Below are 26,187 nucleotides of genomic sequence, written 5' to 3' on the forward strand. Positions count from 1 at the left end.
AAAACACTTAACCTAGAATCTAAAACATAAGAGCTAGAAAACAATCTTTATTATTACTGTAATGAAAGAAAATCATTGTAGTTGAAATATATGCTCACAGTGCTCAGTGTATTTATTGGAGACTCTTGAAATCTGAAAACATTCTTTATCTGCCATAGTGAAGGGTTCGTATCAGCTATCCACTGGCATAAAGGTATACAGAGGAATCAGTGCTCTGGCTGCAGCCAATTGAATGATGGGTAGACTATCTTCTTAAAGTTGACAATTTCTTCTGGATGATTTTTAATGCCCTAGTCTATAAAAAACACATTGTCATTAAAGATTAGTCCCTTCTTTATTTATTTATTTTATTTTTGGCTGTGTTGGGTCTTCGTTTCTGTGCGAGGGCTTTCTCTAGTTGCGGCGAGCGGGGGTTACTCTTCATCGCGGTGCACTGGCCTCTCACTATCGCGGCCCCTCTTGTTGCGGAGCATAAGCTCCAGACGCACAGGCTCAGTAGTTATGGTTCACGGGCCCAGTTGCTCCGTGGCATGTGGGATCTTCCCAGACCAGGGCTCGAACCCGTGTCCCCTGCATTGGCAGGCAGATTCTCAACCACTGCACCACCAGGGAAGCCCAAGATTAGTCCCTTCTATACAGCCATTGATAGATTTGTGTTTGGTCCTCCAATTCCTAAGAAATATAATAGTAAATTGCGTTATTGTCTGAACACAAAAAAGCAGGGATAATTTGGAATTGTTACTGCTTGACCTTGATTTTGAAAATTTTCCAAAAGAGAACTGGATAAAAAGGGAAAATTAAGCAGAAACATATCCATCTCAAACCCTCACCAAAATTTTCAGAAATTGCAGAAAATATGATATGAAAACAGAATGTCATAAATCTATGGAAAATCAAGTGCATCCTATCTGCAGATGGAAAACAAGATAGTAATATCAGAAATTACTAAAAATATGGGATAGCCAGAGGAAAGCAGCTATGAAAGTTGTGATTTTGTCAACAGGTGCTTCAAGCTTGGAGGTAAAAGATACCCTGACGGAAGGAGCTCTAGGGCAATTACCTTGGCATTTGATGTTGATAGGCATTATTTCTTACCTGCTGGGATGTTTCCTACATGATATTTTGTCCTCTACTTGTGCTAGTAATGAATATTAGAGATGTTTACTCTCAGGGTGGAATAGTGAGTGCAGGCATTTGGGACAGAGTGGCAGGTCAGTGTTCCCGGAAATGAGAGAAAACAATCAGCAGAATAAAAATGCCCAAACCTAGAAGATCCCATAATGGTGCAGACCTATTGGCAGCACATGCATTTTCTCTCACAGAGTCCATAGAGGTAACATTTGATGCGTGAGAAATGCATGCAGAGACTAACGGAGTCTCTAATAAAAAGATGAAAGTACTTACAAAAATCATCAGAAATTAACCAAAGAGCAATGAAGAAAAGCCAATAAAAAGATGAACTCAGTCACCAAAAAATAAAAAAATAATGAATGAGTAATTGGTTGTTATTAAGAAACAGAAAACTTCACAATATATGTCATATCTCCAGAGATAAAAGTAAGATATTACATCCCAGACATCAAAACATATTGTTTTGAAAAAAATTAATTAAAACTCTTGAAAATGAAAATTATTACTACTAAATAAAAAGAAGAGTGGACACAGCTGAAAAGTCATAAGAAAAGAGACTGACTCAAAGACTTTTCCCAAAAGTAGTACAAAAAGAGATAGAAGTAAAATATGAAAAATATGCAAAGACATAAAAAGGTGAATCTATCATTTATTCAGCACATAGGACATAAGAATGGTTTATTTTAGGGTGGTCTAGGATAGGAGAACATACGTATCTCGGTATTCCAGTGGTTCAATGAAGCAGGAGATTATTCTTGCTCGAATATTCTAAGGCATGTGGTACTCTGGTTCGCAGTGGGTATAGGGTTTTCTTTGTATTCATTCTGAAGTCCAGGCTGGCAGTGGCTCTGTCATATGCAGCATCTCTGTAGGCACCACCAGCAGCCCCGGGAAGGAGAGAGCATCCTTGAGGAATGTATGCAGGTGCTACGTATGACTGATGTCCTTCCATTTAAAGAATGGATGCACGTCTTTGCCTCTTATGTTCCCCTGGGAAGAATTTACACATATAGCTGCACCTCATGGAATGAATGAAGGCTGGAGAATGAATCTGGGCATCTAGAGTTCTCTACCACAGAGTAGAAGAAATAAAAGTTAAGAATCAGTAGAATAATATTGCTCATTATTTAAAGAAAATAAAATGGCTTTAAGCTGAAAATGTCCATCAAGTACAAAACATATTGAATAAAATTAGAAGATGCATATATAAATGAAATGTCAAAACATATTGAGATCCTTCGTGTTAAGAATAATAAAACATTGTCTATGAATTTCTGTAAGAAAATGCTTTGAAGCTAGAATTCTATACCAATGCAACACTGGATTCATATGGGAGAATAAATGAACAGCATTTTGGTAGGGCCAGAACTTAGAAATGTTATTGCTTATGTATATTTGATGAAGAATTAATTACTAACAAATGTAGCGTAGAAAAAAATTTTTTAAATGAAGATTAAAGTTTTTAAAACACTGGCAAATTTTAAAAAGAAAAAATATGATATGAACAATATGAAATTATAGATTCACATAGGATTTGATGAAGATATAACTGACTGAGAGGGCAAGCTTCTCACAGAAGAACTGCACATGAAGGGTATACATTTAATACTGAAAATGAAATTCTCTGTTAGTACAAAGTGGGATATAAACTTGTTAGAAGTTAACAAAAGAGTTAAGGTAAATTAGCTTATCAGAGGAGAAAGGATGGTCAAGAAGCTGAGAGAACTGCAGTATATCTACCTTAAACAAGAGAAAGGAGGCTAAAAACAAAATCTTAGGACTCACTGTCTTTCAGAATGGGGGTTTCTGAGGTGGGAGATGGGCTGATGGAACCGAATCAGAAAGCTCAGATAAGTCTTGGTGTGCTCCAGATAAACCTATTTTTAGGAGAAATAAAGCAATGCAACTCTGTAGTGTTGTGGGTGGGAAGCTGAAGAAATTCTAAGGTACTGATGAAACTTTCCTCTATTTAAAATAAACCAAGGATTATAAAAAAGCCGTGAATGGGATCTCGCACAATACCTGGTGTATGGTTAACATGAACACTCAATAGACACCAGATATCTTTTTTGTTTTTAGAAAGTGATTCCCTTTTAAATTTATCTTTTCATATTTAATTGAGATAAAATTGACATATAGCATTGTATTAGTTTTAGGTGTATATTATAATGGTTTGATATATGTATGTATTGCAAAATGATTACTATAATACATTTATATCAATGGTTAACTTCCGAAGAGAGCTTCACGATGGCGGAAGAGTAAGACGTGGAGATCACCTTCCTCCCCACAAATACATCAGAAATACATCTACATGTGGAACAGCTCCTACAGAACACCTACTGAACGCTGGCAGAAGACCTCAGACCTCCCAAAAGGCAAGAAACTCCCCACGTACCTGGGTAGGGCAAAAAAAAAAAGAAAAAACAGAGACAAAAGAATAGGGACAGGACCTGCACCAGAGGGAGGGAGCTGTGAAGGAGGAAAGGTTTCCACACACTAGGAAGCCCCTTCGCGGGCGGAGACTGCGGGGGGCAGAGGGGGGAGCTTCGGAGCCACGGAGGAGAGCGCAGCCACAGGGGTGCGGAGGGCAAAGTGGAGAGATTCCCGCACAGAGGATTGGTGCCGACCAGCACTCACCAGCCCGAGAGGCTTGTCTGCTCACCCGCCGGGGCGGGCGGGGGCTGGGAGCCGAGGCTCGGGCTTCGGTGGGATCGCAGGGAGAGGACTGGGGTTGGCGGCGTGAACACAGCCTGAAGGGGTTAGCGCACCACAGCTAGCCGGGAGGGAGTCTGGGAAAAGGTCTGGAGCTGCCGAACAGGCAAGAGACTTTTTCTTGCCTCTTTGTTTCCCGGTGCGCGAGGAGAGGGGATTCAGAGCGCCACCTAAACGAGCTCCAGAGATGGGCGCGAGCCGCGGCAATCAGCGCGGGCCCCAGAGACGGGCATGAGTCGCTAAGGCTGCTGCTGCCGCCACCAAGAAGCCTGTGTGCGAGCACAGGTCACTCTCCATACCGCCCCTCCTGGGAGCCTGTGCAACCCGCCACGGCCAGGCTCCCGTGATCCGGGGAAGTTGTCCCCGGATCAATGCACGGTGCGCCTCGGGCTGGTGCAACGTCATGCCGGCCTCTGCCACCACAGGCTCGCCCCGCCTCCTCCGTACCGCTCCCTCCCCCCGGCCTGAGTGAGCCAGAGCCCCCGAAGCAGCTGCTCCTTTAACCCCGTCCTGTGTGAGCGAAGAACAGACGCCCTCAGGTGACCTACACGCAGAGGCGGGGCCAAATCCAAAGCTGAACCCCGGGAGCTGTGCGAAAAAAGAAGAGAAAGGGAAATCTCTCCCAGCAGCCTCAGAAGCAGCGGATTAAAGCTCCACCATCAACTTGATGTACTTGCATCTGTGGAATACCTGAATAGACAACGAATCATCCCAAATTCAGGAGGTGGACTTTGGGAGCAAAGATACTATATATTTTTCCCTTTCTCTCCTTTTGTGAGTGTGTATGTGTATGCTTCTGTGTGTGATTTTGTCTGTATAGCTTTGCTTTTACCATTTGCCCGAGGGTTCTGTCTGTCTTTTTTTTTTTTTTTTTACTTTTTAAAATTTTTTTCTTAGTATTTATTTTTTATTTTAATAACTTTATTTTATTATATTTTACTTTATTTTATTTTATTTTACCTTCTTTCTTTCTATTTTTTCTCCCTTTTATTCTGAGCCATGTGGATGAAAGGCTTTTGGTGCTCCAGCCAGGCATCAGGGCTGTGCCTCTGAGGCGAGAGAGCCAAGTTCAGGACACTGGTCCACAAGAGACCTCTCAGCTCCACGTAATACCAAATGGCGAAAATCTCCCAGAGATCTCCATCTCAACATCAAGACCCAGCTTCACTCAACGACTAGCAAGCTACAATGCTGGACACCCTATGCCAAACAACTAGCAAGACAGGAACACAGCCCCATCCATTAGCAGAGAGGCTGCCTAAAATCATAATAAGGCCACAGACACCCCAAGACACACCAACAGATGTGGACCTGCCTACCAGAAAGACAAGATCCAGCCTTATCCACCAGAACACAGGCATTAGTCCCCTCCACCAGGAAGCCTACACAACCCACTGAACCAACCTTAGCCACTGGGGACACACACCAAAAACAACGGGAACTACGACCCTGCAGCCTGCAAAAAGGAGACCCCAAACACAGTAAGTTAAGCGAAATGAGAAGACAGAAAAACACACAGCAGATGAAGGAGCAAGGCAAAAACCCACCAGACCTAACGAATGAAGAGGAAATAGGCAGTCGACCTGAAAAAGAATTCAGAATAATGATAGTAAAGATGATCCAAAATCTTGGAAATAGAATGGAGAAAATACAACAAACGTTTAACAAGGACCTAGAAGAATTAAAGAGCAAACAAACAGTAATGAACAACACAATAAATGAAATTAAAAATTCTCTAGAAGGAATCAATAGCACAATAACTGAGGCAGAAGAATGGATAAGTGACCTGGAAGATAAAATAGTGGAAATACCTACTACAGAGCAGAATAAAGAAAAAAGAATGAAAAGAATTGAGGACAGTCTCAGAGACCTCTGGGACAATGTGAAACGCACCAACATTCGAATTATAGGGGTCCCAGAAGAAGAGAAAAAGAAAGGGACTGAGAAAATATTTGAAGAGATTATAGTTGAAAACTTCCCTAATATGGGAAAGGAAATAGTAAATCAAGTCCAGGAAACACAGAGAGTCCCATACAGGATAAATCCAAGGATAAACACGCCAAGACACATATTACTCAAACTATCAAAAATTAAATACAAAGAAAAAATATTAAAAGCAGCAAGGGAGAAAAACAAATAACACACAAGGGAATCCCCATAAGGTTAACAGCTGATCTTTCAAACACATGAAAAGATGCTCAACTTCACTAATTATTAGAGAAATGCAAATCAAAACCACAGTGAGGTATAACTTCACACCAGTCAGAATGGCCATCATCAAAAAATCTACAAACAAAAAATGCTGGAGAGAGTGTGGAGAAAAGGGAACCTTCTTGCACTGTTGGTGGGAATATAAATTGATACAGCCACTATGGAGAACAGTATGGAGGTTCCTTAAAAAACTAAAAATAGAACTGCTATATGATCCAGCAATCCCACTCCTGGGCATATACTCTGAGAAAACCATAATTCAAAAAGACACATGCACCCCAATGTTCATTGCAGCACTATTTACATTAGCCAGGACATGGAAGCAACCTAAATGTCCCGCAACAGAGGAATGGATAAAGAAGATGTGGTACATATATACAATGGAATATTACTCAGCCATAAAAAGGAATGAAATTGGGTCATTCACAGAGATGTGGATGGGCCTAGAGACTGTCATACAGAGTGATGTAAGTCAGAAAGAGAAAAACAAGTATCGTATATTATCATATATGTGGAATCTAGAAAAATGGTATAGATGATCTTATTTGCAAAGCAGAAATAGAGATACAGATGTAGGGAACAAATGTATGGATACCAAGGGGGAAGGGAGAGTGAGATGAATTGGTAGATTGGGATTGATTTATATACTCTACTATGTATAGAATAGATAAATAATGAGAACCTACCATATAGCACAGGGAACTCTACTCAATGCTCTGTGGTGACCTAAATGGGAAGGAAATCCAAGAAAGAAAAGATATATGTATACGTATAGCTGATTCACTTTGCTGTACAGCAGAAACTAACACAACATTGTAAAGCAACTCTACTCCAATAAAAATTAATAAAAAATCATAGTAAGATGTCACCTCTAATACCTGTTAGAATGGCTGTCATCAAAAAGACAACAAATAAGTGTTGATGAGGATGTGGAAAAGACGGAAGACTTGTGCATTGGTGGTGGGAATGTAAATTGGTTCAGCCACTGTGGAAAACAGTATGGAGGTTGCTTAAGGAATTAAAAGTAGAACTGCCATATGATTTAGCAATTCCAGTTCTGGGTATATAGCCAAAGGAAATGAAATCACTGTCTCAAAAAGGTATTTGTACTCTCATGTCCCCATGTTCATAACAGCATTATTTACAATAACCAAGATATGGAAACAACCTAAGGGTCCATTGACTGATGAATAGATAAAATATGTGAGGTTCTTTTGGAATGGAATATTATTCACTCTTAAAAAAAGAAGGAAATTCTGCAACTTCTGACAACATAGATGAACCTGAAGGACATTTGCTAATAATAATAAGCCAGACAGAGAAAGACAAATACTGCATGGTATCACTTATATGTGGAATCTAAAGAAAAAGTTGAGTTCATAGAAACAGTAGCAAAATGGCAGCTTGCAGCTGAGCAGTGGGGGAAATAGGAGGAGGGTGATAAAATGGTACAAATTCTCAGTTATAAGATGAATAAGTTCTGGGGATCTAAGGTACAGCATGGTGACTATAGTTGATAATAATGTATTGTGTAATTGGAATTTGCTAAGAGAATATATATTAGGTGTTTTCATACATATACTCGTGAAAGGTAAATATGTGAGGTATTGGATGTGTTAATTAACTTAATGGTGAGAATCCGTTTATAATGTATACATATTTGAAATTATCACAATGTATAGTTTAAATATGCTGCAATTTTATTTCTCAATTATACGTCAATAAAGCTGGAAAAAAATAAAAATGGCACAATTGGTAAGAACTCTGAACACACTGGTATCTTACAATCCATGTGGTAGTATTTGTCTTACGGTAACACAAATCCTCCATTCTTCAAAGCTCTCCCTGAAGTCTACTAGGCAAGAGAGCTATCAGTGACTTCATTTTGTTAGATGGTGAGGAATGCACAGCTTGGCCAGCATAGAGTAGAAAAGGAACCACCCATGCAGAATGGTGGAACTATTTAAAAATGTACTCGGAAAATGAAAAGTACATATTCACGACGTTAGCAACCATTAGAAAGCAAACATCCTGGTAACAGATAACAAATATTAGAGAGAAAATAATTATAGTCTATGTATAATGGAATGAAAGTTTGAGCCTTTCTCCTCTAGATATTAAGGGCAAGCTGATCAGAACTGTCTCTTGATTTACATTGATTAGACATCTATCCTGAATTCTTATTACGCACATTGGTAGGCTGAGTTGCAGAGGGAAGTCACTAAGCCAACACAGAAGCCTCTTTGAGACTACCAAGTGTCTGCATTTCAAATAATGACTTTCTTGAATTTTTTAAATTATGAAGGTTTCACTCACCTTTCTCAAAAATGTCAAGTTTTTGTTATATAGCAAATAAAAAGGCAGAAACTATATTAATGGAACGTGTGTGACTATTAGAAAATAAAATGGGATGTGTGTGACTATTAGAATTAAGAATTAGAGTTAGAATTAAGAATTAGAATTCTTAATTTATAGCTACCTCTTGAAAATCGAAACTTCAGTTATTAACTTGGAATATTACCAAGTCTCATTTCTCTTTATTTTTGCCCTAGTACTATGCCATTTACTCCAAGCAGTAAATTAGGTGAAGACCAAAGCTTATTCTGCTAGAAAAAGATGGTTAGGGAGTATGTTAAAATGAGTGCCTGAGGGCACTTTTTACAGATGATGGAACATTTAACCAAGAGGTAGTGACTCCAATGCTTGACCTTTATACATATGCCCTTTGAGATTTTGACTCTGTGCCTTAACCTCGTCTTCTATAAAATTAAAATTATAAGACATGTCCAGTCTTCCTGGTCACAGTAAAGCTCTCCTAAGATGTTTTGTGACAAAGTTTTTTTGCTTTAAGTAAAATGTACATTACAACTGCAAATAACATGAAAAATCAGCTTTAAACTCTAATTTTTCAATCCTCTGCAGGAATTTAATCCTTTACATTTCCTCCCCTCACTGAAAAGTAGATTGTGGGTAAAAATTTTTCAATGACTTAGCGTCCCATCATTACCTCTTTCATGCAGTAACTATTCTCTGTCCAATAAAAGGAGCATGTCTGCTATGTCTTAAAGAGATGCATCCTAACATTATAGATATTCAGAATTTTTTTAAATTTAAGGTAAAATGGCTAAAAAATGATAATAATAATTCCATCATCAGTCCTATGCTTTTCACAGATCTTTCAGTATCGAAAAAAAAAAAAAAAAAAAAGGAAGAAGAAGAAAAATATGTGTACCAAAAAGAAAAAAAAAGAAAACATGATAGGAAGCCATATGGAATTCTGGGGGCATAAAAGAACTTTTTCCTGACCCTCCCAACTCTAAATGGAAATGAAGTTGCCTTTAGTCTACATAAGAAAGTTTCTTCCGAAGTCCAGAGAAGCACAGAGAAGTAATGCTTTCCTCCTTGGCTTATCTTGGCAACCGGCTTCTACTGGGGAAAAGGGGGCCTTGCTCATTCTGCCACTAGTTAGCACTTGATTCCACTCAGAAAGGTATGCTGTTTATGCCTTGGGAGCCACTCTCAACAAAAGCTCAGTATTTTGGAATTTCCAAATAAGCATATTTTCTGAATCAAAAAAAAAATGATGTTTTGGAAAGTCCAGGATCAATGGACTAAGCCACCTTTGTGTCTCTATTTTTAGAAAGTATTACATTGAAACTTCTGTAGAATCCCAGTCATGGAAGTTTTCTCATCTTTCTCAAATCACATTAATCTTGTGATCCATGTGGCGTCTCTTCCACTGTCCACTAATTTTGATCTAAGACCACCCATAGCTTTTAATTATCTACTCAAGTTTACTTCTGAATTTCCCCTGTAGTCCATTTCCCTCATATTTTACAGTGCAGGCTGCTTTCTTTTTTTCTGGTCTTGACATTCCAGTCATTGTGGGTTTTGGGGTTTTTTTTTTTTCAGATTCCTCTCTCATGTTCTGACCATTGCTTTTCAATCTCTTTTACTTTTTAAAATTTTCTTGAACCTTCACAGTTTCTAGGACCCGTCCTAGGGTTCCTCTTCTGAGTGCGTTCCAAGCTTTCCCATTACTTCAGTGACCACATGTAAGTTGATTCTGACCCTACATCTTCAGTTCAATACCCTCTCCTAAGACTCACGGATATATTTTCTACTGCTGATGGCAAAGCTGGCTCATGGGCATGTGATCTGTGCAGGAACACGGGCCCCTCGTGTGCAGAGGGCCCTATGTTTGTTTAACCCTCTATTGTCACTGTCTGGGAACTTACGGTAATTCTTAAACAAGGGCCCTTTCATTTTCTCCTGGCCTGCATCAATAATGTAGCCAGTCCTATCTACTGGCAGCTCCTGGGACATATTTCACAGACACATCTATGTGTCCATAAATACTTATGATTTGGGTACCATCTTCCCTTCTTTTCAGTATTCAAGTGATATCATCAACATCTATCCAGCTAACATCTAGAAGTCATTATTGACTTCTTCCTTCACCAAGCAAAGAATTGGCCAAAATTTTGTATAAATTTATTGTCTTAGAAGTTTCTAAATCCAATTTCTTCCCTGTGTTTTCATGACAAATGCCTTAATTCAGGCCCTTGTCTTCTATTTCCTAGAAGATTGTGACATCATTATTATTGCCAAAGCGCTGAACCTAAAAGCCATATAGGATCACATCACTTCTAACCTTAAAAATAAACAATGGCTCCATATCGACATTGTCTACAAACATTAATATGGGCCACTCAGGGACTTCCCTGGTGGTGCAGTGGTTAAGAATCCGCCTGCCAATGCAGGGGACACAGGTTTGATCCCTGAGATGGAAAGATCCTACATGCCGTGGAGCAATTAAGCCCGTGCACTACAATGACTGAGCCTGCGCTCTAGATCCTGTTGGTCACAACTACTGAGCCCATGTGCCACAACAAGAGAAGCCACTACAATGAGAAGCCATGCACCACAACGAAGAGTAACCCCCACTCACCACAGCTAGAGAAAAGCTCATGCACAGCAACAAAGACCCAACGCAGCCAAAAAAAAAGAGTAAGCCTATAGAGACAGAAAGCAGATTAGTAGTTAACAGGGGCTGGGAGAAGGGGGAATGAATGGTCACTGTTCAATAGGTAAAGGATTTCTCTTTACAGTGATGAAAATGTTTTGGAATTTTCAATATTGTTAATGCACTAAATGTCACTGAATTGGAACTTTAAAATGGTTAACTTTGTGTTATATGAATTTCACCTTAAAAATATACTAATTGATTCAATTCTGGCTTTAGATTATTTGTATTTTCTACATAATGGCTAGGCCCTGGCTAGGAATACTCATTAATGTTAACTGGATTGATTATTACACGCTAATTTTAATTGACTTTTGAATGGCAAACCATCTTGCATACCTGAAATAATCCCACTTTACCATGATGTTCTGTCCATTTTATACGTGAATGGATTTCATTTGCTAATATTGGCGTAAAGTTGGTTATTATATTGAGAGGTCTGTTATAGTGTCCAACTATGATGATTGTGGATTTTTCTAGTTCTCCTTTTTGTTTTTTTCAACTTTTGCTTTACACATATATAAACTGTTTTGTGTATATATGATAAATAAAGCTATGTTTACATATATTACACAAAGGTTGTAATTTTTGTACTATGAAAAGCACATATCTTAAGTATAGAGTTGAATTAGTTTTGAAAAATACATAAACCCTTTATAAATGTGTTACTATGTCTGCAGTGCTGCTATGTCTTTTTGCTCTCAGATATTGCTTCAGCTGGTCCATATTTTGCTATTCAGGTGCAATAAATTTCATTTTTAAGAGGTCAATGCTCTGTCTATAAACACAGCAGTAGAGCTTATTATTTTTAACACTGGACAAAGGATTTCAAAGGAAGTTCATATCCTCAGTGTGTTATAAACCTTGGTTCCCTGTGGACCCACTTTTACTTGCTTTTCTGAATGTCATAAGAAGCCTGAAATAGCCCTGTGACAGGTTCAGCTTCTGGGTTGAGTGGTACAATTTATTATCTAGTTGTGGAAGCATTTCTCCCTTGGGTTAATAAAGCATCTACCTAAACAGAGTACAGATGCATAGGGACTGGAAAAATCATTTTGAGAATAGGTCAATAGATGTAGTAGAGAGATATTTTTCCCCTGGCCCTAAATTCCATTACTTTCTTCATGGAGCTATCTCTGTGCTATATATGGGTTGTTAAACCGGAGCTATTTCAGTTTGGAAGACAGCATCTTCCAGAACACTGGGAACTGTTAGTATGTTTTTCAGTTGGCACTACAGCCAGGTCTTCAACAAATAATTTCAATTTTCCAGAAGACTAACAGATGATGATGAAAAAATAATCAAGTGCTAACTATATGTCAAGCACAGTTCTAAAAACATCACATGTTAATTTATTTAATCTCCACAATAACCCTATATATAGTATCATAATCATATTCTTTTGCAGATGAGGAAAGAAGGCACAGAGAGGTGAGACAAGTTGTCCAGAGTATACACCTAATAAGAGTCAGGTTAGTTTACAAGAATGAGTTAAAAGTTAAGAGCTTTAAAGGCTGAGGAGTTAAACCCAAGTAATCTATCTCTAGAAAGCACTCTTAACCACTACATTTTTCTCTCTCTCTATTCTGTAATAATATCAATGACTTCCAAGGGCATTAGTTCATTGTCCTCCTTAAATGTGATGTGAAATCCTTTGTTCAAAACAATACTGTATAAGTAACAAATGCTGGAGAGGGTGTGGAGAGAAGGGAACCCTCCTACACTGCTAGTGGGAATGTAAATGAGTGCAGCCACGATGGAGAATGGTATGTTGGTTTCTCAAAAAACTAAAAATAGAGTTGCCATATGATCCAGCAATCCCAGTCCTGGGTGTGTATCTGGAGTAAACTATAATTCAAAAAGATACATGCACCCCAATGTTCATAGCAGCACAATTTACAATAGCCAAGACATGGAAACAACCTAAATGACCATCAACAGATGAATGGATAGAGAAGATGTGGTACATATATACAATGGAATATTACTCAGCCATAAAAAAGAATGAAACAATGCCTTTTTCAGTGACATGGATGGACCTAGAGATTATCACACTAAGTAAAGTAAGTCAGAAAGAGAAAGACAAATACCATAGGATATCACTTATATATGGAATCTAAAATATGACACAAATGAACTTATCTATGAAACAGACTCACAGACACAGAGAACAGACTTGTAGTTGCCAAGGGGGAGAGGGAGGGGGAAGGGAGGGATGGATGGGTGTTTAGGATTAGCAGATGCAAACTATTATATAGAGGATGGATAAACAGCAAGGTCTTACTGTAGAGCACAGGGAACTCTACTCAGTATCCTGTGATAGACCATAATGGAAAAGAATATGAAAAAGAATGTATATATATGTATAACTGAATCACTTTGCCATAAAGCAGAAATTAGCACAACACTGTAAATCAACTATACTTCAATAAAATAAATGAAAAAAAATGTTGTATAGAATACCATACAAAAACAAGTGCTGATAGACTTATAATGGGCAGGAAAAAGTTGTTCAAAGTACTGTTGGGACCTACAGGAGGTGTCAGGGCCAAATTCTTTATGTACTTCTTCAATCTGAGGGTAGTGTCATAAGTCAAACTCCACTTTACGGTTTGATGCATGATTTGTTATCTAGTGGAAACACGTTTGAGAGTAAAGGCAGAGATAGTAACTATGCTGAGGCACTGAGTTGAAGTGATGTCTACACTGGCCACACTGAGATATATTGTTATCCTAGTCAGATAGCACCTAATATGTGATAAGTGCTTCATATGGCAGACAAAGTCATCTTGGGTCCAAAATGGCAACTCCTCCATTTCCACTGTAAGACTATCAAGACAATCTCAACATCATTATCAATCTCTGTGTTTTTCACAGAACAGTTTTACTAAGAAGGAACTTGCCTTGCTTCAAAAATACAGGGAGTCCTCTTTGAAACTTCTATCAGGCTTGCGATGATCATCAGGGGTCATCGCCATCTGATTGGCCAGAGTCTATGGACGAAGTGGATGCGAGTCCACTGTGTCCTTGATCAGGTTGGAGGACCTTCTTTTGCTCTGAGCCACATTCAAAAATAGCAGCTTTTTGAGTCATCCTTTGAAAGATTTAGTGTGAAATACATAACTATCATACATGTTGCCTCTAAAATCCAAAATGAACATCATAGGATTCATCTTTTTAAAAAATTTCTTTGGAGAAAACTTTATGACATGCTTGAGACCACTGAACACCTAGAAATTCTCCCCTGGAAGTTAGGTAAGGCAAATATTGCTTTCAATTTTAGTACCAGAAAAAATGTCATGGGAACACGTTAAATGCTTTGTTCTTTGCAAAGAAATTCTGGAAATAAAGATACATCATCTCACACAGTATAATAGATTCAATTTATTTTTCACCCACAATGTACCACATAAAATACTAACAACTTAAATGCATTTCTTCTAATAATAATTTTGAAAAGATTTATTTACACTCTTATTTATATTTTAAGTATACATCACTTGTATACTTCAAAAAATGAAGAAATGAGGATGTGAAACAGTGAACAATCTTTCATTGTAACTGTTATTTGTGCAATTAGAAATCATACCCAGCACTACACAAATCTGATGTTTCTAGTCTTTCAATAGTATTGCTTTAAGTAGTTGTGTGACTTCTAAAATTTTTTTGTTTTTACAATATTTAGATATCATTTTGGAAATCACTGGGATAGCAGAATCATTTGACTTCCAGCCACAAGTTCTACTTCATCAGTTTAGGGCAGAAAGTCTAATCAAAGTAGCCAATAGATGTAGTGCATATATACAATGGAATATTGCTCAGCCATAAAAAGAAACGAAACTGAGTTATTTGTAGTGAGGTGGATGGACCTAGAGTCTGTCATACAGAGTGAAGTTAAGTCAGAAAGAGAAAAACAAATACCATATGCTAACACATATATATGGAATCTAAAAAAAAAAAAATGGCTTTGAAGAACCTAAGGGCAGGACAAGAATAAAGATGCAGATGTAGAGAATGGACTTAAGGACACGGGGAGGGGGAAGGGTAAGCTGGGACAAAGTGAGAGAGTGGCATGGATATATATACACTACCAAATGTAAACTAGATAGCTAGTGGGAAGCAGCTGCATAGCACAGGAAGATCAGCTATGTGCTTTGTGACCACCTTGAGGGGTGGGATAGGGAGTGTGGGAGGGAAACACAAGAGGGAGGGGATATGGGAACATATGTATATGTATAGCTGATTCACTTTGTTATACAGCAGAAACTAACACACCATTGTAAAGCAATTATACTCCCATAAAGATGAAAAAAAAAGACTTTTAACTCAAGTACTATATTTTACTTGATAGGAAAATACTTATGAGTCCATACTGATATAAAAGTAATCATAAAATAAATACATGGAAGAAAAAAGATAAATTTCACTTACAGTAGAAGTGTAAGTAATTCTTACTTACGGTAGAATCCAACTAATAAATGTAGAAAGAAAGTGGAAAATGGAGAATAAACATTAGGTAAACAACAAAGTAATTGTAGAAGACAACACATAGGTGTTACTAAATTGCAGGGGGGACGTTTGTGAAAACACAAGATTTGTAATGTTTTGAAATACTCCCTCAAGATACTTATTAATGACAACGGGAGAGATAAATAACTTTACAGTAAAAAAAAACCTGGCATATACCAATTTAAACAAGTGATTGTTGCAAACTTCAGTAGTAATAATATATATGACATCATTAATCCCTTGATATCATGCACTGAGGATATAGCATTCTTGCCAAAAATGCATGGACATATTCAAATCATATTCAAATTTACTATTCAAAAGTAAAAAGTCATGAACGTAAAAAAAAATTAAAAACCTAAGGAACTGTTACAAATTACAAGACACAAAGAGAAATAACAACTAACTGCAATGTGGAATCCAGTATATAATCCAGAATAGAAAAATAACATTATTTGAATAATTGGTAGAAATTTTTTAAAATTTTGTTTATATTATTGTGTTAATGTCAATTTCTTGCTCTTGACAACTGTACTATGGTTATGTGAGATGTTAACATTAGCAGGAGTAGAAGACAGATATAACAGAATTATTTGTACTAAATCTCCAGCTACTCCCTAGGTTTAAAATTAGTTCAAAATATTAGTAAAAAATAAAAAAAATAAAAAAGATAATCAACTCATCAAAACAAATTGCTGTGGGTACATAGAAATACATTATGTTGTCCAGTTTGGAGAATCACATTTGTAATATGCCTGTGTTTTTTCTGGACAGTTGCTGGTCATCTCATTTTCTCATTTAATCCTCCAAAAGGCCCTGTGAAATGAGCACCACTATTCCCCCATTTTAAAGATGACAAAACGGAGACTGAGCATTTACTAACAAATTGGGATCTTACTAACTAACAGATATCAAAAGTTGAGTTTTACTTTATATATTTTTGATTCCAAGAATAGGTTCTTTTTACTGTACCATCTTGCCTAATGACCACCAATGTTTATAGGCAAATTGCATCAGATTCAAATGTTAATGATGAAGGGTTCCTTTTTCAGATCCAAACTGTAATTCAGAAAGTCACATATACCCCAATGTTCATAGCAGCACTATTTACAATAGCCAAGACATGGAAGCAACCTAAATACCCATCGACAGATGAATGGATAAAGGAGATGTGGTACAAATATACAATGGAATATTACTCAGCCATAAAAAAGAATGAAATAATGCCATTTGCAGCCACATGGATGGACCTAGAAATTATCATACTAAGTGAAGTAATTCAGAAAGAGATAGATGAACATCATACGATATCGCTTATATGTGGAATCTAAAATATGACACGAATGAACTTATCTACAAAACAGAAATAGACTGACAAACATAGAAAACAAACCTATGGTTACCAAAGGGGAAATGGGGGAGGTAATTTAAGAGTTTGGTATTAACATATACACACTACTATATATAAAACAGATAAGCAACAAGGACCTGCTGTATAGCACAGGGAAATATACTCAATAATTTTAATAACCTATAAGGGAAGAGAATCTGAAAAAATAGATCTATATCTATGAATCACTTTGCTGTAGACCTGAAACTAACACAACACTGTAAATCAACTATGCTTCACTAAAAAAAGGAAAAAATGTTAATATCAAAAAAAAAAACATATCTTTGTGACAGTACCTTACTGCCTTGATTACTGTAGCTTTGTATTACAGTCTGAAGTCAGGGAGGCTGATTCCTCTAATCCATTTTTCTTCCTCAAGATTGCTTTGGCTATTCTGTGGTCTTTTGTGTTTCCATACAAACTGTAAAATTTTTTGTTCTAGTTCTGTGAAAAATGCCATTGATAATTTGATAAGGATTGCATTGAATCTGTAGTTTGCTTTGGGTAGTACAGCCATTTTCACAATATTGAATCTTCCAATCCAAGAACGTGGTATATCTCTCCATTTGTTTGTGTTGTTTTTGATTTCTCTCAACAGTGTCTTATTGTTTTCTGTATACAGGTATTTTGCCTCCTTAGGTAGGTTTATTCCTAGGTATTTTATTCTCTTACACAATTCTGTAAAGCAACTATACTTTAATAAAAAAGAGAGAGAGAGAAGTGAGTAAACGTAGAAACAAAGGAAAACAGTACAACAAGACTAAAAAATAATAGTTTAGTCATTAAGCAAAGTCAAGGACTTTAAGTTCCTCTTCATGGGCTACAGATAACGTTCTGAGCCTTATCCTTTGAGCTGTCTTATAGAGACTAAAACCCCCACCAGGTGGAAGAAGTTAACTACATGATGCCCAGACTGTAGCCATGACATAAGCTGCCACAATTCTGAGAACTGGCCTCAAAGAAATGTGAACAAAATGACCCTGGAACTGAAGATTAACCGTACTTAAGACAATCAAGATGGTGGTGGTCAGACCACTTCATGACCAGTTTCAAGATGACGGTCAGAGCTGACTGTGCTGTTTCTGCATGTAACCCCCTCCCTCCGTCTATAAAAGCTCTTGCCCACTGATTGGTGGGTGGGAGTGGGGAGTCAGCCTTTGGACAGGAGTCCCCCCACCACCACCTGATTGCCAGCATCTGAAATAAAGCAAGCTTTCATCTTCACCAAAAAAAAAAAAAAAAAGAAATTTTAAAGGACATAATATATTAATACATTCTAGAATAATGATACTTGCATATCATGTTACTTGGGAGCTTAACTCTAATATGTGAAACATTAGATCTACACTTTGTCTACCTAAGATGTTTGTTTAAATGAAGATTCTGCCCCCATCCTGGAACTATTATCAGAAATGTTCTCAAATGGAGTCTGGGAATGGGTGCTTAGAATAAGCACCTTGGGAGAAAAGTATCTACAGAGGGATCCCAACTTACCAGGTTCAACTTAGGATTTTTTGAGTTTACAATGGTGTGAAAGCATTATACATTCAGTTGAAACTGTACTTTCAGTTTTGAAGTTTGATTTTTTTCCTGGGCTAGCCATATGTGGTCTGATAATATCTCCTGATGCTTGGGGGAGGGGAGGGCAGCAGCCATAGCTCTCAGTCAACCCCACGGTCACCAGGGCAAACAATCAATACATTTATAACCATTCTGTACCCATACATCGTTCTGTTTTTCAGTACAGGATTCAATAAACTACATGAGATATTCAGCAATTTATTATTAAATAAGCTTTGTACTAGATGACTTGTCCCAACTGTAGGCTAATGTAAGTGTTCCCAGCACTTTTAAGATAGGTGAAGCTGCTCTCCGATGTTTGGTAGGCTATTTGTATTAAATGTGTTTTCAACTTAATGGTATTTTCAACTTATGATGGATTCATCAGGAAATAACCCCATCGTAAATCGAGGAAGATCTGTACACTGAAAGTCAAGAACTATTGCTCTAATTGCGTGCTGTATGGATATTTTTTCATCTTGAGCAAAATTTATGTTTCCTCTGTGAAATCTGGTCTGTATCATTACAAGCACCCCTGTGCCAAAGTCTGCCATGCTTAGTAATAAGGGAATATCTGCAATGTCCCCTGGTCCCGTGGACACTCTCCAGTCCGTTTCCCCACACCCGACCTTGGACTACATTTCCAGAACGGTTGATGAACCCTTGACTTCAGAAACCACGTCTCACCCTTCTGCTTACAGCTAATCCTTATCCCCCCCAAAATTTACCCGAAAACATATTGTGCGCTGCTTTTGATTTCCCTTCTTTTTTTCTGGTCATTGTGAACAAATACTCACTAGAGTTAGCCCTTTCAACCCTATCAAAGGAGGACTCTAAATTTCATGGTCCTGAGGTGTCTGCATGACCAGCCTTAAACAGGAACTAGATATTAATTTTACGTGTCCTATGTCATTCTGAACTGACTACAACAGTGCAAACACTCAATGAATTCTAACAGAATATTATAGTTCATAATTTTCAGAGTGGCTGCAGAATATTAACAGAAAGGAAAACTTTTTTTATGTTCCTATATTATGTCAAGCACTATGCTAGGAAAAAAATATAGATGATGATGATGATAAATTATCGATAATTCTACCCCTAATAAGTATCCCTTCACTCTTCACATATCTCATTATGGAACCCGTAAGTCTAAGACAATATTTTGTACTGGCTATTATTTTTAATGGCAAATCAAGAATTATATCTAATTCTGAAAATTAAATAAATACAAGATAGTCTACCAAAGCTGTCCAAATTCATTTTAAATAGTTAACCACATAAAGCCAATGAATTACATTTCTTTCTTTACTCATTTAAAAGTACGGACCAAAAGAACAGGAAATGTTTTTATATTAATGAGGCATTGGGCGGAAGAAGAAGGTATGGTGTCCTGTTTGTATGTTTTACTCACAGGAAAAAATACAAAGTGAGATTAAGTCAAGGTCTCATTGGGAGGAAGCCCTAAGTTACCCAGGGCATCACTTTTTCTTGAGGATCTGCCTTTCTTTCATTCTTAGTTTCATACTCTCTTTCTTTCTCTCTTAAGTAAAAATAATTTTCAGAAAAAAATGAATCTGGGAGACATATTTAAATCTTAGATGGCTGTCCCTTCTGATGGAAGTTTGCATGGTGTCCCTACGACCATTAAAAGCTTGGGAAGCTACGGTGCCAAGGATAATACCAAGACCTTCCTTCAGGTACTAAAGTATCACATGTTCTTTAATTTATTTTATGAGAGATAGTTTACACACAATAAAATTTATACATTTTAAATGTACAGTTCAGCAGCTTTGGACAAATATATACAGTAGTGTAACCACCATCACACTCAAAACAGAACATTTAAAAATCCTTGGATCACAGTATTATGCCTACTACTATCATGAGAACTGTAAAATACAAGCCTTCAGCCTAGATCAAAATAATAAATACACATTTTTTTCTTCAGTTGTGATATTTCACAGTCACTTTGCTTTGTGGTCCAATCTTCGGAACTAACTTCATCATCTTCCTTGTCCCATGATACATGGTAGGTATGTTGTCAGGAGACGCAGGCAGGCCAATGTGACCTTTGCTCTTCATTTGACCTTAAAGATGTCATACCTTCCTCTAGTGAATTCTTGGAGTCTAATGACACATGGGAAATACCCATGAACAATAAAAGGTTTCCAGTAAGATCTGCAGTATGCTTAAAATGATAGACCAAGACTTGTATGCGGTCCTCTCCAGCACCCTGTATCCTCCTTACCTCCCATATTCAGAATAAATAAACCAGACAACATTAAAATTGCACAAATTATTAATTAACTAGGAAAAACAGGAAAATAATTTTTTATAAAGAAGTGTGCAATTTAAAACCTCCTGTATTTTTCATTTGTGAACAATAAATGAGTTAATATATGAGAAACATATTGAACACAAGTAAATTTGTTCAGTTCACAAACTGAGGTAAAGGAGAACCTGGAACAGGGTCCAATGTCCACCCCAAGCCTTGTATTCATCCCGCTACACTAAGCCACTTCTGCATACGTGTGAAAATCATGTTTCTAGACTTCTTGAAAATGCACACACACATAATTAACCTATTTTGTGGACATGAAGCCCTTCTTGTGTCACACGTGTTACTATCTCATTCTGTCAGGAGCTGCCATGGGCCTGACATTTTACTGTACTTGCAAACTAACAAGTCAGCCGGGGTCCTGGGTCAGAGTCAAAGGAGAGATCACTATTTACAGAAATACCTGTAGCCACAATATTAACACCTTTGCTCAGTGTTTCCATGCCCCAGTTCCCATAGGGTGACACAAAGAGGCCCAGGGGATGCCTGCATCAAGTGTTGTTACAGAAGAATCACCCCAGGTTTTGGAGACCCAAATAGTTTATAGTAGACAGCAAGAACATCTGCAAATAATGTTACTTGGAGGAAAGCACTACATTTATTAGACTAGAGAGTAAGGAAACCTTTCCTCTGCTCTGGAGAAAGAAACAATTTCTACCTTCGGAGACTGTTTGGATTATAAATATCCTTGAAGAGATAGTCTCTTAAAAAGACCTCAGTGCTTCTGTGCCCCAGATGTGCAAAGACACGATGGACCCATGGAGAATTTTATCTCAATAGGGCCTGCCAGAAGGCAAACCAGAAACCACTTTCAACTACATAGTATTTGGGAAATTTAAAACAAGCTTATTTATAAATTTAAAACAAATGTAAAACACATATAAATATGTATGTATATGATATATTATCGATATATCTTATATGTATATATGGTCATGTATGTATGATATATATTATATATGCATCATACATATACAAGGAATGATGTATGTAATCTGTATATGATATAGACATATATCATTCATATATATATGTATAAAGGGAATGACTGGATTTAAAGATATTCTGTTAGATTTTCTGAGTCTTTCTTTTCTGAGTCTTCTCTGTGCATCTGTATTGTCAAATAACAATTACATCAGTTATATGTAATTAAATTATTTTCAAAAGCCCACAATACTCAAATTAATAAAATTTTTTCTTCTATGTGCTGCGAGAACAAAATTTATTTTAGTAAAATGTCACCAGTAAACTGCCTACCAGTCCAAAAATACATTAAAATGAAAATGATCATATGAAGTGTCTGTTTTTGTTGACAAGATTGAATTTTGAAATAATGTAATGCATGTCCAATTAGCTCATGAGTATGAGATAAATGAAGGGAAAACAATGTAATTGTTATCTTTCAGACCATGGAAATGAGTGATGTATGCACAAGTGTCATGTTTACTTACATATAATTGGATTGAACAGAAGATCATCTTATGGACAGGACTGTTGACCCTCAAGAACTGAAGTATTTGTGTGTACTCACTCAAGAAAATGCTAGGTATAAACTTTCTCCTTGTCTCCTACTGCTATTTTTTAAATAGAGCAACAGAAGTGAAAATTTCATGCTGATAATTATCTTGTTTATTTCGGTTCTATTAAGAAAATCAAGCACTGGAATATCTAATATCTAAACAAATACTCAGTGGCAAACAATTTACATGCTTCTGACTTGAATCCTTACAAGTATTCACTGGGGTAAGTATGTTTATTACTATCTTACAGATGAGGGCACTGAAGCTTGGGTGTCATTTTAGGTAACATGGAATTAGCATCTCTGATTATCTAATGTCAGCACATGGCCTTTCTCCTCAATCAAATTGGCCTTATTCTTTTATACTTCTAATATGCATGTAAGAAATATATAAACTGAAAAATTTTAGGAACAAATATTAGTTCAGCTCAGTGTGGGGCTGGTAAAGAAGAATAGCAACAACACAGACAAACACTAACTCTGTCTCATATATACAAACCGAAATGCATGAAACCAAAAACAGGTAAGAATGGTAGGAAGGTGATTTACCACAAAAGGAATCGAAGCCCAGGCCAAGTTGGTATATAAGTACTACCTATACCAGGAGATTTAGACTGGATTTGATCCTGAAATATGAAATGTGAGTCTATTAGTTTTCTATAGCTACCCTAACAAATTACCACAAAGTTAGAGAGTTTAACAATATAGATGTATCACCTTATGGTTCTATAGGTCAGAAATCTGAGACAGTCTCACTGGGCTAAAACCAAGGTATTGGAGGGCTGTGCTCCTTACTGTAGGCTCTTTTACTATAGCTTTCCATTTCCTTGTCTTTTCCACTTTCTAGAGGCAGCTCACATTCCTTAGCTCATGGACCCCTTCTTCTACCTTGAAAGCTAGCAATGGCAGATTGGGTCCTTCTCACAGCACATACTCTGACCTACTCAGCTGCCTTCCTTTTTCACAGTGATTTAGATTGGGTCCATCCAGAAAATCCAGAAAAAACATTCTCCATCTCAACTTTAGTCACTTCTGCAAATTCCTGTTTGCCATGAAATGCATCATAGTCACAGTTTCCAGATAATAAAGCATGAAGATCTTTGGGAGACATTATTTTGCCTGTCACGATGAATAAGGTCTAAACATGTAGAAGGAATACACCAATTAAAGACAGAGATTGCCAGAGTGAATGAATGTACAAGACCAAACTGTATGTTGTCTACAGAAACCCATTAAAAAAAAAGACTCAGGTAGGTAAACGGGGCAAGAGAAAGCTATACTATGCTAAAACATCAAAAGAAAACTGGAATAGTGCTATCAATTTCAGAGAAAGCAGACTTCAGAACAAGGAAAACTATCAGGGACGAAGAGCTGTCAGTCTTCCAAGAACACATACAAACTTACACATTTATGTACTTAATAGGGCATCAAAATACATGAGGCAAACACTGACAGAACTACAAGAAGAAATAGACAAGTCCACTCTTATAGTCAGAGACTTCAACACAATCTATTAGTATTTGGTAGCTCAAGCAGGAAGAAGATCACCAAGGATATAGCTGACTTAAACAGCACTCTCAATCCACTTGTCTAACTGATATTTATAGAATATCCCTTCAACAACAGCAGAATACACATTCTTCTCAAGTTCACATGAAACATTCACCAAGACAGATGACATTCCAGACTATGAAATGCACCTCAACAGATTGGTACAAATAAACAAAGTATGTTATCAGACCACAATGGAATTAAACCAGAAACCAATGACAGGAAGATAGTTGGAAAATCCCCAATATTTGGTAATTAAACATACACTCCTAAATAACACAGAGGACAAAGAGATCTCTAGAAAAATATTTTTTAAATATTTTGAACTGAAGGAAAAATCTAAATGCAACTTATCAAAATAAGTTGGGATGCAGAAAAAACAATGCTCAGATGGAAATTTATAGCACTAAATGTGTATGTTAAGAAACAGGGAAGGACTTTTATAACAATATAAGCTTCCATCTAAGAAAATAGAGGAAGATCCATTTAAGCCTAAAGCAAGTAGAATACAAAAATCTATAAAAATTAGAGCAGAAGTGAATGATATTGGAAACAGGAAAATAACAGAGAGAATCAATGAATCCAAAGCTGGTTCTTTGAAAATATCAGTGAAACTGATAAACCTCTAGCCGGGCTGAGCAATGACCAAGTGTTTATAATTGCCCACAATTTACCCTCTACCCTGGCTTGGCCAGTTTCTAGGCAGGCTTCTCTCCTCCCCAAGGACCCCTGAACTTTGGCTTGTCTCCCAGTCTGAACAAGCAGTAAAACAGAACACCCCTCCTTAAGTTCATCCTGAGAACTGGCTGACCACGGTGAAAAACAGAAGCATGTCCCGTCAGACCACCTTAATTATGATGCTGTCTGTTCATTCTTACTCAGTTTCCCCTCAAAATTCCTGTTCGTCCTACTCCCCCCTCCCTAGGAAAGGAAACTTTTTTCTGTTTGATTTTGATTGGCTTGTAGATTGTGCTTGGAATGTTCTTCCTATTGGAATAGTCTTTTCAATACAATCTCCCCTTAACTAAGTCTAATTGGTTGTTATTTGACATCAAGAAAACAGAGAGGAGATACCAATTTCCATATCAGACATGGGTCACCACAACTGATCCCGTGTATGTTGAAACAATGATAAAAGACTAAAAAATAAAAGAATACTCAGAACTATGAACAACAAAGGCCACAAATTTGGTAATAGATGAAATGGACTGATTCCTTGGAAGATACAAACTACCAAAACTCACACAAGGAAAGCAGACAGTCTGAATAGGCCTATATGTTTTAAATAAATTGAATCAAGAATTTATAACCTTCTAAATAAGTAGAAAGAAAGAAGGAAGTTCTCAGGTAGGGGACAAACATAAATGAAGACCCTGAGATGGAAATTAGAGTGGGAACAGGAAAGATGGCAAGTGCTGTCTGATTAGAGCCTAGGGGAGACATAAGGAAAGTCCCTATTTGCTAACAGATGCCAGTAAACTGTTTCCTCCTCATTGAACTCTGGAATTATAAACCAGGGGTCTCTTTAGGGGGCACTTGACACTTGCCAGCATGAAGAGTTATCCAGTAGAACCAGCCTTGGTTGATTGCCAGCTTCTTGGCAGTCTGACAAGAGAAAGAGAGAAGGAAGCCGTTTGTTCACAAACTGTGACATCTGAGCTTCAGCTGGATACTGTGAATTGGTAAAGACACAAAGCAGTCAGCATTTACAAAGGAGAGTCCATTGAATGGCTTTGGCACTTTGATAGAGGATTCAAAACGAAGGAGCATTGTGAGGCTGACATGATTTAGAGCTGATTCTGAGACTTCAAACCGGGCATGTGGTAATGTGTCTAGAGCATATATGCAAGCACGCCCGTCTTTGCTTCACCTTACAAATTCGTTATAATCCCAAATTAGTGCCGTGTCATTTCTCAATTTTTAAATTTTGTTTGTGTTGATCTTTCAGGTTAATGGGTGCTGTGACAAATTTTTCCTCACTAGAAAAGCAAAAGTCGATATTCTGAGTTACCTTAGAACTAAAAGTGTGTGTGCGTGTTGTGTATGTGTGTATATGTATGTGGGGGATGGAAGGGTGATGAAGGTGTTATTTTTTTTTTTTTTTCCTAAAAAAGAGCTTTGTTTACCAAGTGGCTTCTTAGATTCATGGATATGAGGACACAGAGAGATGAAAACATTTTCAGAGCCGGAATTTAGATCTGTTAGCATACCTCAACATGCTCAATTTTAAGAAA

The sequence above is a fragment of the Balaenoptera physalus genome (assembly GCF_965194825.1).
Source record: "Balaenoptera physalus genome assembly, chromosome: 6".
NCBI lineage: Eukaryota > Metazoa > Chordata > Mammalia > Artiodactyla > Balaenopteridae > Balaenoptera > Balaenoptera physalus.